Source organism: Mandrillus leucophaeus, unplaced genomic scaffold, assembly GCF_000951045.1.
Source record: "Mandrillus leucophaeus isolate KB7577 unplaced genomic scaffold, Mleu.le_1.0 Scaffold442, whole genome shotgun sequence".
Lineage (NCBI taxonomy): Eukaryota > Metazoa > Chordata > Mammalia > Primates > Cercopithecidae > Mandrillus > Mandrillus leucophaeus.
Window position 1 is genome coordinate 887,205 of NW_012104721.1, and position 15,862 is coordinate 903,066.

Below are 15,862 nucleotides of genomic sequence, written 5' to 3' on the forward strand. Positions count from 1 at the left end.
CAAGCCATTCTCCTGCCTCAGCCTCCCAAATAGCTGGGACTACAGGCACATGCCACCATGCCTGGCTAATTTTTCGCATTTTTAGTAAAGACGGGGTTTCACCGTGTTAGCCAGGATGGTCTCGATCTCCTGACCTCATGATCTGCCTGCCTCGGCCTCCCAAAGTGCTGAGATTACAGGCGTGAGCCACCACACCTGGCCCAAATAGGATTTTTAAAAAGCAATCATACTATCCGGGCACGGTGGCTCACGCCTGAAATCCCAGCACTCTGGGAGGCCAAGGCAGGCGGATCACGAGGTCAGGAGATCGAGACCATCCTGGCTAACACGGTGAAACCCCATCTCTACTAAAAATACAAAAAAATTAGCTGGGCGTGGTGGTGGGCACCTGTAGTCCCAGCTACTCAGGAGGTTGAGGCAGGAGAATGGTGTGAACCTGGGAGGCAGAGCTTGCAGTCAGCTGAGATCGCACAACTGCACTCCAGCCTGGGCGACAGAGTGAGACTCCATCTCAAAGAGAAAAAAAAAAGCAATCATACTTTGGAAGTCTGAGGCAGGAGAATCCCTTCAGCCCAGGAATTTCAGAGCAACTTGGGGAACATAGCAAGACCTCATCTATACAAAATTTTTTAAAAAAATCAACCAGGCATGGTGATGTGCATCTGTAGTCCCCGCTACTTGGGAGGCTAAGGCAGCACGATTGCTTAAACCAGGAGTTTGAGGCTGCAGTGAGCTATGATCATGCCACTCTATTCCAGCCTGGGAAACAGAGCAAGACTCTGTCTTTAAAAAATAAATAAATAAAATAAAAATAAAAATAAATTTTAAAATGAATAAATAAAGCAATTAATAGATACCACGACGACAGAAGTGTTAGAATTATCTGACAAAACATTTAAAGTAATCATCATAAAAATGCTTCAACATGCAAATGTGAACACACTTGAGACAAAAAAATAAAGTCTCAGCAAAGAAATAGAAAATATAAAGAAGAACCAATGGAAATTTAGAATGGAAATAATAGTTGAAATAAGAATCCAGAGGTGCCCGCCCTACCTGAGGAGAGGAAGGTTATGGCGTGAAGCTGCAGCTGCTGCTGCTTCTGCAAGGTCTCAGGGCTGGGCTGCAGCCATGTCCTACTGCTGGCAGGAAGGGAAGGATCAAATCATATTTGTAACCAAAGAAGACCAGGAAACTCCAAGCAATGCAGAATCGGTGGCTGATGAACCCAGTGATCCATACGAGGAGCATGGATAGATACTGCCAATGGAGACATTAACTGGAACTGCCCATGCCTTGGGCGAATGACCAGCGGCCCCTGTGGGGAACAGTTCAAGTCAGCCTTTTCCTGCTTCCACTATAGCATGGAGGAGATCAAGGGGTCAGACTGTGTAGACCGGTTCCGGGTCATGCAGGAATGCATGCAGAAATACCCAGACCTCTATCCCCAAGAGGATGAGGATGAGGAAGAGGAAGAAGAGAAGCAGCCAGCAGAACAAGCAGAAGAAACAGCTCCCACTGAAGCCACTGCAACCAAAGAAGAGGAGGGGTCGAGTTAACGAAGGCCACAAGGCACTGGGCTCCAGTCCTTTTGGAGTGGACCTTTTGCAAAAAGCCTTGTCGTCACCTTCCAAGAAAGTGTCTTTCCCTCTGTTGTCCTGTGCACTGTAATATACAAAATAACTTATTTTGATGATCAGGGGTCTTGACCTCTTGACATATACACTGAAAAAAAAAAATGGGGGTTGTATGTATGTGTGTCCTACCTAAACCTGTAGCTGCCACTTTTGAATTCTCTTTTCAGATTGCCCTGAATTTTGCCACTTTTAAATCATGTGCTGAACAAGCTCAGCAACTAAAAACCATTACCCAGGAAGGTTTCTTGTGAGTGAGCTGATTTATTCTGATTCATTATATTCCTTTTGGTAGATTTTGTACCCCTTGGGGAAATAATACAAATAATAGAAACAAAAACATCTTCTCTTAAAAATGCTGGGGTGGGGCCATATCTACTAGCAGAGGCCAGATGGTCAGACACGATTTCTGCAAACCCATCTTGACCTTGAGTATGTGAAGGGGTACTGCACTTCATTCCTGATACATTTTGGTTTCCATGTTGGTGTGGAGCTCCTGGTTTTCTGTGTTTGGACGGTGAAGATTTGGACCCTCGCATTCACAGTCCCTTTCTAAGTGAAGGGAGAGGCTGGCTTGGCTGTTCCTTGTTATTCCGAAAGCCCTGGTTTGGGGCCCATGTTCACACTGGCTCTCAGTCTGGCCAGGTGCAATGTTCTTGAGAGGTGGGGACCTAATTATTACCAGAGTAGCAGGAAGAGAGGAAACATTGTGAATTAAGTATTCGATTAAAAGGAAACATGATTTCTACCTGAAAAAAAAAAAAGAACCCAATTGATGGGCTTAAAGCAGGCAGGAATAGAGGAAAGAATCAGTAAACTGGAAGATAAAACAATAGAAATTCCCAAATCTGAACATCAGAGGGAAAAGACTAATAAACAAATAAACAAACAAACAGAACTCCAGGGTCCTGTGGGACTATAACAAAAGATCTAACATTCATATAATCCTAGTCCCAGAAGGAGATGAGAAAAAGGGTGGCAATGACAATGTGCTCTGAGAGACAATGGCTGAAAATGTCCCAAATTTGGCAAGAGACCTAACTCTACAGAATCAAGAAGCTGTTAACCAAACAGGATAAGCCCCCCAAATATACACCAAAACACATAATAATTAAACTCCTGAAAATGAAAGACAAAAAATGTTGAAAGTGTCAGAGAAAAACACCTTACCATAATGGGAATGATAGCAGATTTCTCACAGAAAACATAGAGACAAGAAAATGGCATTATATTTTTCAGATGCTGAAAAAAAAGAACTGTCAGCCCAGACTCTTATACTCAGTGAAAATATCTACAAGGAAAAAAAGGAAAACAACACATTCTCAGATGAACTTGTACAGGACTCTGTGCTGAAAACTACAACATGCTGATGAAATAAATCAAAGATGTAAATAAATGGAGAGTGTTTATGGATCGGAAGTCTCAACAGAGTAAATATGTCAATTCTTCCCAAATTAATATACAGATTTAATGCAATTCCTATCAAAATATCAGCAAGATGTCTTACAGATATAGACAAGACTCTTCTAAAATGTATAGGGAAAAGTGAAGAAACTAGAACAACTCAATTTTGAGAAAAAGAGATTAAAATGGGAGAAATCGACCTACCCAATTTCAAAACTACTATACATTAATAGCTACACTAATCAAGACTTTGTGGTATTGGCAAAGGAGTAGACACATAAATCAATAGACTAGAACAGAGAGTCAAGAAACAGAAATAGAACCACTCGAATATTCTCAGGTGATTTTTGACAAAGGCGCAAAATTAAAGCATTTTCAACAAATGGTGCTGGCACAATTGGACGTCATAGGCAAAAACTGAACAACCTAAACCTTATGTCTTATAAAAAAGTTAACTCAGGCTGGGCATGGTGGTGGCTCATGCCTGTAATCCCAGCACTTTGGGAGGCCGAGGCAGGCAGATCATGAGGTTAAGGGATTGAGACCATCCTGGCCAACATAGTGAAACCCTGTCTCTACTAAAAATATAGAATCTTTTGAACCCGGGAGGTGGGGATTGTAGTGAGCCAAGATCGCACCTCTTCACTCCAGCCTGGTGACAGAGCGAGACTCCGTCTAAAAAACATACGAACAAAAAATTAACTCAAAATGCTCCACAGACCATTAAATGTAAAATGTAAAACTACAAAACTTGTAGAAAAACACATTAGAAGAAATCTTCAGGATCCACAGCTAAGCTAAAAGTTCTTAGACTTGTGACTAAAAACATGATCCACAAAAAGAAAAAACAATGAATTAGACCCCATCAAAAGGAAAAATTTTGTTCTGTGAAAGACCCTGTTAAGAGGATAAAAAGACAAGGAGAAAATATTTGCCAGCTACATATCTTACAAAGGACTAGTATTTAGAATATATAAAGAGCTTTCAAAACTCAACAGTAAAAAGCAGACAATCCGATGAGAAAATGGGCAAATGACATGAGGAAACATTTCATCGTCAAATAGATGATACAGATGGCCCATCCGCCTGTGAAAAGATGTTCAATATTACTAGCCATCAGAAAAGTGCAAATCAAAACCACAATGAGATATCACTCCACAGCCATCAGAATGGCTAAAATAAAAGACAGTGGCAACACCAAATGCTGAGGAAGACTGCAGAGAAACTGTATCACTCATATATTTCTGGTGGGAATGTAAAATGATACAACCATTCTGGAAGAGTATGCCGGTTTCTTAAAATACTAAACATGTAACTACCATAAACTTGAGTAATTGCACTCCTGGACATTTATCCCAAAGAAACTAAAACTTATTTGCCTACAAAAAACCTGAACATGAATGCTTATAGCAGCTTTATTCATAATAGCTCAACGCTGGAAACAACCAGATACCCTTTGATAGGTGAATGAGAAACCAACTGTGGAATACTACACAGTAGTAAAAAGGAACGCACTAGTGTTATTCCCAACAATCTGGATGAGTCTCCAGAGAATTATGTGAAGTGAAAGCAGTCCCAAAAGGTTACTAACCGTATGACATTTATATAACATTCCTGAAATGACACAATTATAGAAATGGAGAACGGATTAGTGGTTGCCAGGGGTTAGGGATGGGGGAGGTGAGAAGGAAAGGGGATGTGGCTATAGAAAGGCAACGTTGGTGATGGAACTCTTCTGTACTTGATTGTCTTTATGTCAATGTCGGTTGTGATATTTTACTACAGTTTTGCAATATGCTACCACTGGAGGAAATTGAGTAAAGTGTATGCAGGATTGCTCTATGTTATTTCCTACAACTGAGTGTTCCTGAAAGGCTTAATGTAAAAAAACTCTTACTGATACCTTGGCCGCACTCCCAGACTCCCAGCCACTATGGTTTGAAGGTCCCCAGGTGATCCAGTGTGCAGCCAGGATTAAAAAAACCACTGGTCTAAGACAGTGCTTCCTAAACTTTCATATGCAAATACATTTTCTGAGTCTCGTTAAAATGGTTCAGGTCTGAGGTAGGGCCAGAGACTCTGCATCTCTAACAAGCTCCGAGGTGATGCCCATGCTGTTGGCCCATGAACCTCACTTTGAGTAGCAAGGGTTTTTACACTGTGGTTACATCCAGGTTGGGTTCATAAGAATTATCAGAGCAACTGTGAAATATATCGTACACTGGGATCCGGCTTAGTCGATTCAGTAGGATCCAGTAGGTCTGGACTGGCGCCGATGACTCTTGGGGATAAACGTCTGGGTATTTCTGCATGCATTCCTGCATGACCCGGAACCGGTCTACACAGTCTGACCCCTTGATCTCCTCCATGCTATAGTGGAAACATGAAAAGGCAGACTTGAACTGTTTTCCACAAGGGCTGCTGGCCACTCCCCCAAGGCATAGGCAATTCCAGTTAATGTCTAAACATTAAGGTTTAGGTGTTTTTTAATAGCTCCCCTGGTGAATGTGGTGCCGAGCCAGGTTTAGGATCCAGCAGCAAGCTGCCTCCTGCTCCTTGATTCCTGTGTATGAGCTCACCTTCGCACCCAAGGCCAATAATGGAATTTAAAATTCTTGTCTTCATGCCCAGTACTTTCACTGCCTTAGACCTGGGGTCAGGCCCTGGGACTTGGTCTCTCTCATCTGCCCTTGAACCTACCCAGTGGACTTCAGTCAGTGTCAGCTCCCTAGAACATGCTCTGGTGTCTCCTGTCCGTCACCGGCCTTCTGGAGGCCAGCCGCCTACTCCTTTTGTTCATCCTTTGGAGGCTGCCTTGATCTAAGCTCAAGTTTGCTCTCACCAGGGATACTGCAACAGCCCCCTAACTGGCCAGCCCACTTCCAATTTCACCCCCCGTAGTCCCCACCCGTGTCAACTACAAGCAATCTTTCTAAATCCACATTTCTCTCCTTCAGTTACTTATTCCCATTATCATTTTTGCTGATCTGTCTTTCCTATACCACCATTTACTTCATATATAATTTAAATGGATCCACTTTTTGCTGGTTTATTTCACTACCACATATGAAAAACCAGTTATCTTTTTTTGTTATCTATAGAACTTTCCATAGCCATAAATAAAATGACAATAAAACAGTGTGATTTAATTCTACTCAGATATTGTGAAGAAGGCTTTGCTTTGTTAAAGAGAAACCTTAGCAAGAGTAAGATGGGTGTTAAAAACTTCCCATCACTGGCCGGGCACGGTGGCTCACACCTGTAATTCCAGCACTTTGGGAGGCCGAGGCAGGCGGATTACGAGGTCAGGAGATCGAGACCATCCTGGCTAACACGGTGAAACACCGTCTCTATTAAAAATACAAAAAATTAGCTGGGTGTGGTGGCAGGCGCCTGTAGTCTCAACTACTCAGGAGGCTGAGGTAGGAGAATGGTGTGAACCCAGGAGGCCAAGCTTGCAGTGAGCTGAGATCGTGCCACTAAACTCCAGCCTGAGTGACAGAGCGAGACTCTGTCTCAAAATAAAAAAGTAAATAAATAAATAACAAAAACATCCCAACACCAAATTGAGACTCTCTTGGAGGTAATCAGAAGGACTTAAATATGCAAGTAAGACTTGAAAATCAGTTAGTCAATATTAGTTAATGGTACATTTCTGTACCATTTACAGTCACTTCAGGTAACACCCAAGATGTGGTAAACACTGTTTTAAACCTTGTCATATATTGTTTTGCTTCTAAATGCCTTGAAGGAAAACTTCAAACTCCTTAGGCTGTTGGTATGACATTTCCTTCATATTTTGAACCACAGCACTCCAGCAAAAATGAACTCGCTGTCCCCAAACTCCCCAGGTTCTTTCAGTTTTGGGGGGCTCTACACACAGGATTCTCTTCTCCAGGAAGAGGATGTGTCTTGCAGATTGCATTTCATTTATGTTTACTATTGTCTTTTATGGGCCTATTTCAGAGCCCACCTGAAACAAAGTAGGTGAGAAGAATGAAAGGGACAAAGGAGAGGTGGAAAGGTTGATAAACAAGATGGGAAGAAAAAGGAAGGGAGGGAGGCAGAGGGAAGGAAAGTATCAATGAACTTCTATTTATTCTACAAAGCCCATCTTAACTGTTCCTTCTTTTCTGAAGCTTTCCTGTATCCCTTAGCCATATCTAAGCATTTCTTCTTCTGGGTTCCTACAGTATTGTCTCCATATCTCTATTAAGGCATTTAACACTATATTCTTTTTTTTTTTTTTTTTTTGAGACCGAGTCTCACTCTGTCGCCCAGGCTGGAGTGCAGTGACAAGATCTTGTCTCACTGCAACCTCCACCTCCTGGGTTCAAGCAATTCTCCTGCCTCAGCCTCCCGAGTAGCTGGGACAACAGGCACGTGCCACCACAACTGGCTAATTTTTGTATTTTTTTAGTAGAGATGGGGCATTGCCATGTTGGCCGGGCTGGTTTCAAACTCCTGACCTGAGGTGATCCACCCACCTCAGTCTCCCAAAGTGTTGAAATTACAGGCGTGAGCCACTACGCCCGGTCCACTATATTCTATTGAATGAATTCAGGTGTCCTTCACTTAGACTTTGATCCCTACAAGGGCAGGACCACTGCGATATTCACTTATATTTCCAGCACCTAGCCCAGTGGCTTTAAAACTTGGTTGCGCATTGGAATCATAATCAGAGCTTTAAAAAAATACTGATGCCGAGGACTCACCACTCCTGGACTGGATTCTGATGTAACTGGTCTAGGGTGTGTCTGGGTTTCAGGATTAAAAACAATTTTTTGTTGGAGACAGGTTGTCGTTCTGTTGCCCAGGCTGGAGTGCAGTGGCAAGATCATAGCTCACTGTGACCTTGAACTCCTGGCCTCAAGCAATTCTCCTGCCTTGGCCTCCCAAAGCACTAGGATTACAGGTAGGAGCCACTCTGCCTGGCCTGGATTTTAAAAACTCTCCAGATAGTTCCAATGCAGCCAATATTGTGAATCACTTTCCTAACCAAAGCCGAATTATGGTAGGAAGAGGTCAATAAGTGATGAGTAAGTAGATGCATCCTGCCTTTAACGCACCACAGTTCTGACCCAACATGACCGCATTCAGAGTTTCATGTGATGCTAATTCATTAATATATTCAGGAACTATTAATTAAACAATAATGTGGTACCAGGTATTATGCTAGGCCAAGCCACTAGAGATGGAAATGTGAGTAAGACTCCCAATTCTCCCCTTGTTTTCAATATGCCTCAGGGATGGCTGGGGCCTGTCCTAGTTCATCCAAGAACTTTCTGTCCTGCTGATTAATTGGCCAGCTCCAACAGCAATCATTTCCCTAGTGACTGACAGCAAATCTTACTTCTGGCTGGTTCCTCGGGCAAGTGTTATCTAAGGATAGACTCTATTTACTCTCAGAGAGAGGAAGTTCCCAGGGAGTGTGGGTAAGTCAAGAAACCACAAAGAAAGTGGTCTTGTCTAGATCTCTTCAAGCACTCCAGAAGTGAAAGGGAGATGATGCTCAGGTGGAGACCAAAGTCTTGTGCAGCTCAGACAGGCCTCCTTATGGGTGTGTATGTACATAAAGAAAATGTAAGGCCGGGCGTGTTGGCTCACGCCTGTAATCCCAGCACTTTGGGAGGCTGAGGTGGGCAGATCACCTAGATCAGGAGTTTGAGACTAGTCTGGCCAATATGGTGAAACCTTGTCTCTACTAAAAATACAAAAATTAGCCAGGCATGGTGGCGGGCACTTATAATCTCAGCTACTGGGTGACCTTGGCTTGGCAGGAGAACTGCTTGAACCTGGGAGATGGAGGCTGCAGTGAGTCGAGCTCGTGTCACTGCACTCCAGCCTGGGTGACAGAGCGAGACTTGTCTCAGGAAAAAAAAAAAAAAAAAATCTTCATCACCCATGATGATGTTCATCATCATAGGTAAATGGCATTTCCTTCCCAACCACTACGGTCCCATGCTCAGACCTGCTTCAAAACTCTGCACTACAGGTGACTCAAGACCAGAGATGATGTCCAGGTTGGGTCACCCCTATTCTGTTCTGCTGTGGACTTTGACAACATCTTCTCTCATCCGCTATCACAGTTTCCTAACTGGTCTTCCTGCTCCTGGTTTTGGCCCATTTCACATAAAAGCCAAATGATCTTTCTAAAACCACAAATCCAATCCCCCTACTCAAAACTCTAATGGCTGGCCACTGTTGTCAGAATATACAGAAACCCCCTGACCCCACATACGTGATACAAGGGTAACAACCCAAATAAACCCGGACTGTTTTGCATCCAGTCTACCTCTGGTATCTTTTTGTGTGTGTGTGTGTGTTTTGAGGCTGACTCTCACTCTGTCACCCAGGCTGGAGTGCAGTTGTGCCATCTTGGCTCACTGCAATCTGCACCTCCCACGTTCAAGCGATTCTCATGCTTCAGCCTCCTGAGTAGGTTGGATTACAGGCGCCCACCATAAAGCCCAGCTATTTTTTAAAATTTTAGTAGAGATGGGGTTTCATCATGTTGGCCAGGCTGGTCTCCAAATCCTGACCTCAAGTGATCCACCCGCCTCGGCCTCCCAAAGTGCTGCCGGGATTACAAGCTTAAGTTATCATGCCCGGCCCCATGATCATATTAAAAAGAAATTCAAGTCCAATATCCAGAAAATAAAATGATATGGAAAAGTAACTTCAACCTTTACTGAAGACTTTCCAATAGGCAAAACTGAGAGGTGACAACATGTTAGCAGCCTTCGCTCTCGGCAGCTACTCCGCCTGAGTTCACTCTGGCAGCGCTTGAGGAGCCCTTCAGCCCGCCACAGCACTGTGGGAGCCCCTCTCTGTCCTGGCCGAGGCCGCAGCTAGCTCCCTCTGCTTTCGAGGAGGTATGGAGGCAGAGGCGCGGGCGGGAACCGGGGATGCGCGCTGCGCTCGCTGGCCAGCGCCAGTTCCGGGTGCCCCAGCACTGCCGGAATTCTCACGGGGCCTCAGCTGCCTCCGCCCCGCGGGGCAGGACTCGGGACCTGCAGCCCGCCATGCCTGAGCCTCCCCCTACTCGTGGGCTCCTGCGCAGTCGGAGCCTCCCTGACACGCACCGCACACTGGGCCACTGCACCCGGTCCCATGACGGCCCAGGGGCGGAGGAGTGCTGGCGCACAGTGCAGCACTGGTGGGCAGCTTCACCTGCAGCCCCTATGTGGGATCCACTAGGTGAACCCAGCTGGGCTCCTGGTATCTAGCAGGGACTTGCAGAACCTTTATGTCTAGCTAAGTGATTATAAATACACCAATCAGTACTCTGTATCTAGCTAACGTAGTGGGGACTTGGAGAACTTTTCTGTTTAGTTCTGCGTCTAGCTAAGGGATTGTAAACGCACCAATCAGCACTATGTGTCTAGCTCAGGGTTTGTTAAACACCAATCAGTACTCTGTGTCTAGCTCAAGGTTTGTAAATACACCAATCAGTACTCTGTATCTGGCTAACCTAGTGGCGACTTGGAGAACTTTTCTAGCCCTCTGTGTCTAGCTAAAGGATTGTAAACACACCAATCAGCACTCTGTGTCTAGCTCAGGGATTGTAAATGCACCAATCAGCACTCTGTAAAAATGGACCAATCAGCTCTCTGTAAAACAGACCAATCAGCTCTCTGTAAAATAGACCAATCAGCGCTCTGTAAAATGGACCAATCAGCAGGATGTGGGTAGGGTCAGATAAGGGAATACAAGTAGGCTGCTGGAGCCAGCAATGGCAACCTGCTGTGGTGGTTTTCTGCACAGTGGGAGTTTTGTTTTTCTCACTGTGCAATAAATCTTATTGCTGTTCACTGTTAGGGTGTGTAGTGTGTTTGTAAGCTGTAACACTCACTGTGAAGCTTTGTAGCTTAATTCCTGAGGCTTGTGAAACCACGAACCCACTGGGAGGAGTGAACAACTCCCGATGTGCCACCTTAAGAGCTGTGACACTTACTATGAAGGTCCGCAGCTGCACTCCTGAGGCCAGTGAGACTGTGAACCCACCAGAAGGAAGAAACTACGAACACGTTGGAACATCAGAAGGAATAAGCTTAAGACACACCATTTTTAAGAACTATAACACTCAGCGCGAGGGTCTGCAGCTTCATTCTTGAAGTCAGTATGACCAAAAACCCACCAATTCCAGACACAACACCATCACAAAAAACTTATTCTCCCATCTGTCACCCCCTAGTGCCAGCTACAGCATCAGCTGCTCACCCTCAAATTTCTCTCTCTCAAAAACTTCAGGTTGCCTTGGTTCCTTTTTAATTCCCTTTTCCCTTCTCACCCACTCTTCGATCTTTCTGATTTATTGAAGGGTATCATGTAATTTCTAATATAAATCAGCTTAGCTTTCCCAGTGCCCTCTTTTCTTTATTCATTACTCCAATCAGCTTGACAAATGCCCAAGAGATAAAACAGGTCTACTCTGGAAATAGAGGCAGGGTGCCAGGCAGTGGCTAGTTATATGTCAATACATTTGAGCCATCACACAGAGCTTTTTCCACCTGGTGTTACCTTACTGTGCAGCCTCATCTGTGATTCTCCACTCTCTCAAAATAGGCCCTGCTTGTGTACACCGCATACCTTTACAAACGCTGCTCTCCTGCCGGGAATGCCTGTTCCCGTCCTCTTACCCTGGCAAGACATTCAGTTCTTTACAACCCAGTTCTGATGTCACTTCCTTTTAGGCATTCCTCCGTCCCACCAGGCTGGGTTAATTCACTTCCTTCTCCAGAGCTTTGCTGAACTCTGCACAGACCTCAATTACAACCCTTATAAAGCTGGGTTGTGGCCAGGTGCGGTGGCTCATACCTGTAATCCCAGCACTCTTGTTTGTAGAAAATCCTGGGGAATCTACAAGAAAACTTTTAGAACTCAGAAATGAGTTACAGGGACCCAAGTCCTCAGTTTGGCCTTGGAGGGGTCCCTCTGTCTCCTGGCCCTGCTCCCCCTTTCCTGCGGCACTTCCTAGCACCCCTCCTGTGTGTGGCTCTTTGCAGCCGCAGGTGGAGCACCCACTTTCACGCTGCCTACTTTCCCTCTCTGCTCCCTGCCTGGGTAGAGCCTTTGGAGAGCTTCTGTCTCATCTTCACCACATCCCTAAAGTCCTTAAATAAGGGGCACATTTATCAAGGATAAGAGTTAGACCTGTGTTATCTCATTTAATCCCCACAGCAACCCTCGGAAGTGGGAACTGTAATTATCACCCCATTTTTCAGATGAGGCCCTGGGAACCTACACCTCTAGTCCAAGCTCACACAGTTATGAGGCCCACTGGGCTTGAAAGCAAGGGCTGCTGCCTGACTCCAACATCCAATTTCTTAACCTGAAAGTTGGAAAGAGAAGAGAGGCCCAATTCCAATGCTTCCTCCCCTAGCTAGATGTATCTCTTCTTTCCCTGATCCAGACTCCAAGGCTGATAAGCTATCAGTGCGTAGAGCTGACTCTGTACTGTGATCATTTATGTAGAGCTTTTCTCTCCCCTGTTTGGCTAGAAGATCCGTGGGAGCAGAGGCCCCATCTTATTCAGCTTTGTAGCCTCACGTGCTAGAACTGCTTGGCACATGGTAGGCATGCACATTGCACGGCTTCAGAAAGAGTGACACGAGATGGTTGAGGGACAATACACTAGAGAACAAATGTGTGTTCCCTTTTGCATGCACAGGAGATATGGCCTCACTCATATTTGGGGTGTCAGGATGATGTGGCTGGAATGTATCATGGGGGAAGGCCATCCCCCTCCTTGCTGACAATGCCCTCCATGTCCCCTCAAGGCTGCAGAAGAGTTATCCTGGAGAGAAGGGCCCAGTCTTCAGGGCAGGGATTTGTGCACTCATATTTGTTTACTGTGTGTTTGGCACAGTAAAAAATATTTGTTGAATGAATTTGCTGTGTGACTCTGAACCCTTCTCTCAACTTCTGCAGGCCTCCTCTGTTAAAGGGATTGCTCAAGATCGGGGATTTTGCAAACATTCCCCTTTCCCCCTTTTCTCAGTAGCACAACTACTGGTTTATGTAACAGTTTAGATAAGACAGACGCAGCTTGCTGCTGTAGCTGGAGTGGAGTGGTGGAACCCAGAGCCCTGTCTACTTGACTCCCCCTCTTTGCCCCAGACTCCCCAGAGGCCCCTCAGAGCAGCTTGAGAACAGTCAAGCTGGAGAAACTCTAAAGGGCCTTGAAATTCGGAGAGCTCTGTAAGGAGTGGCCACATTTTTTTTGAGATAGAGTCTCGCTCTGTCACCAGGCTGGAGTGCAGTGGCAACATCTCAGCTCGCTGCAAGCTCTGCCTCCTGGGTTCACACCATTATCCTGCCTCAGCCTCCTGAGTAGCTGGGACTACAGATGCCCGCCACCATGCCCGGCTAATTTTTTTGTATTTTTAGTAGAGACGGGGTTTCACCATGTTAGCCAGGATGGTCTTGATCTCCTGACCTTGTGATCTGTCTGTCTCGGCCTCCCAAAGGGTTGGGATTACAGGCCTTTTTTTGTTGTTGCCCGGCCTTTTTTTGTTGTTGGGAACAAGCCCCCCAAAATCTGGCCATAAACTGGCCCCAAAACTGGCCACAAACAAAATCTCTGCAGCACTGTGACATGTTCATGATGGCCATAATGCCCAGGCTGGAAGGTTGTGGGTTTACTGGAATGAGGGCAAGGAACACCTGGCCCACCCAGGGCAGAAAACTGCTTAAATGCATTCTTAAGCAACAAACAATAGCATGAGCGATCTGTGCCTTAAGGACATGCTCCTGCTGCAGTTAACTAGCCCAACCTATTCCTTTAATTTGGCGCATCCCTTCGTTTCCCATAAGGGATACTTTTAGTTAATTTGATATCTATAGAAACAATGCTAATGACTGGCTTGCTGTTAATCAATACGTAGGTAAATCTCTGTTTGGGGTCTCAGCTCTGAAGGCTGTGAGACCCTTGATTTCCCACTTTACACCTCTATATTTCTGTGTGTGTGTCTTTAATTCCTCTAGTGCTGCTGCGTTAGGGTCTCCCCGACCTAGCTGGTGTCAGCATTTTTTTTTTTTTTAAGACGAAGTCTCACTCTGTTGCCAGGCTGGAGTGCAGTGGTTCGATCTCAGCTCAGTGCAACCTCTGCCTCCGGGATTCAAGCGATTCTCCTGCCTCAGCCTCCTGAGTAGCTGGGACTACAGGCGCACCACCACGTCCAGCTAATTTTTGTATTTTTAATAGAGATGAGGTTTCACCATGTTGACCAGAATGGTCTTGATCTCTTGACCTTGTGATTCGCCCACCGTGGCCTCCCAAATTGCTAGGATTACAGGCATGTGCCACTGTGCCCGACTGGAGAGTCTGCATTTTAAAAGAGTGGCTCTGAAAAGAGAAAATCCTTTTCCATACATTTGGACAACTATTATTTAATGCGCTTGAATGGTGGAATGTAAGGGCCTTGATTAGGAGTGAGAGGGTGTAGTGTTGTCTTAGGATGGAGAGTTTATGTTTCCCAAGGCCTCCAAACTCCCCTGGGTCTAGGGGGCCACTAGTTCTGCCTTACCATTTGTGCAAGTGAGCCCTGACGTGCAGCTTGCCAGCAGACACTCGGCTGCTGTACTTTCCTGTCAGCCTGCCATGTTCTTCTAAGTGGCTATCTGCTTCACTCCTACTTTTCCCCATTGATTTTTCCCTTCTCTTGCTTTCCAGAACTCACAAAAACCTCCACTGGTTCTAAGCATTTTACATAGTGCTGTGAACTTGCTGGTGGAAGTTGAATAAGTGGATGTGTGATAGGCAAATTGCCCTAGATTTCGATATTTTAGTTAAAATTCCACACAACACCTGGGATATATAATCACACAGGAACCACTTAGCTTCTTGTGAAAACAATTACAGAGTCTAGGAAATGGAAAAATAATCATAGTTTTCATAACTTGTTCCCATGAGGACCTGCTCAATGCTGGGAAGTTACAGCTGTGCACACTTCCAGCTGTGGCTGCACCCACCCTCACTCCCACCCTGTCCTGTGCCTCCTGCTACATTGCTATTTACCCAGTTCCTCAACAGGTTCCTATACAGGCTGTAGGTGCTCAAGAGAGCTATTAAGTGACTATTGTTATCCAGCTGAGATGCTCCCCTGTACAATCCGAACAACTACACCATCCATCACTGGAATAAAGGATTACTGGACTTTTAAAGAGAAACTGATATACTCATGCTCATAGCAGCATTATTCGCAATCACCAGAAGGTGGAAGCAACCCACATACCCATCAGCAGATGAATGGGGAGACAGAATGTGGTCCTCACATACCATGCAATATTTTTAAGCCTTAAAAAAGGAAGGGCATCTGGCACGTGGTACCACCTGGATGAACCTTGAGGACATTCTGCTAAGTAAAATATGACAATCAGAGAAATACTGCATGATTCTACTTATATGAAGTCCCTAGAGTCATCAAATTCCTCGAGACAGAAAGTGGAATGGTGGCTGCCAGGGGCTGTGGGAAGGAGGAAAGAGGAGTTAGTGTTTGATGGGTACAGAATTTCAGTTTTGCAAGGTGAAGAGTTCTGGAGGTGGATGGTGGTGATGGGCACATGATTGTGTGGTTGTGAATGTAGTTAGTGTCACTGAACTGTGCACATAAAATGGTTAAAGTAGTAAGTGTTATGGGTAGATATAGGTATAGATATAGATTTATTTTTTTTGAGATGGAGTCTCGCACTGTTGCTCAGGCTGGAGTGCAATGGCGTGATCTCGGCTCACTGCAACCTCTGCCTCCCAGGTTCAAGCGATTCTCCTGCTTCAGCCTCCCAAGTAGCTGGGATTACAGGTGCATGCCTCCAGGCCTGGC

At 45.2% G+C, this 15,862-nt stretch overlaps 1 protein-coding gene and 1 pseudogene across 2 annotated transcripts in view; one reads left to right on the top strand and one right to left on the bottom strand.

Moving 5' to 3' along the window:
* Positions 1–15,862, bottom strand: part of HRH1 (histamine receptor H1) — a 145,696-nt gene that overhangs the window by 27,582 nt on the left and 102,252 nt on the right. The window lies entirely within an intron of this gene.
* Positions 1,132–2,398, top strand: LOC105549526 (annotated as a pseudogene). Its single transcript, XR_001007551.1, has one exon. The product of XR_001007551.1 is annotated as a mitochondrial intermembrane space import and assembly protein 40 pseudogene (transcript).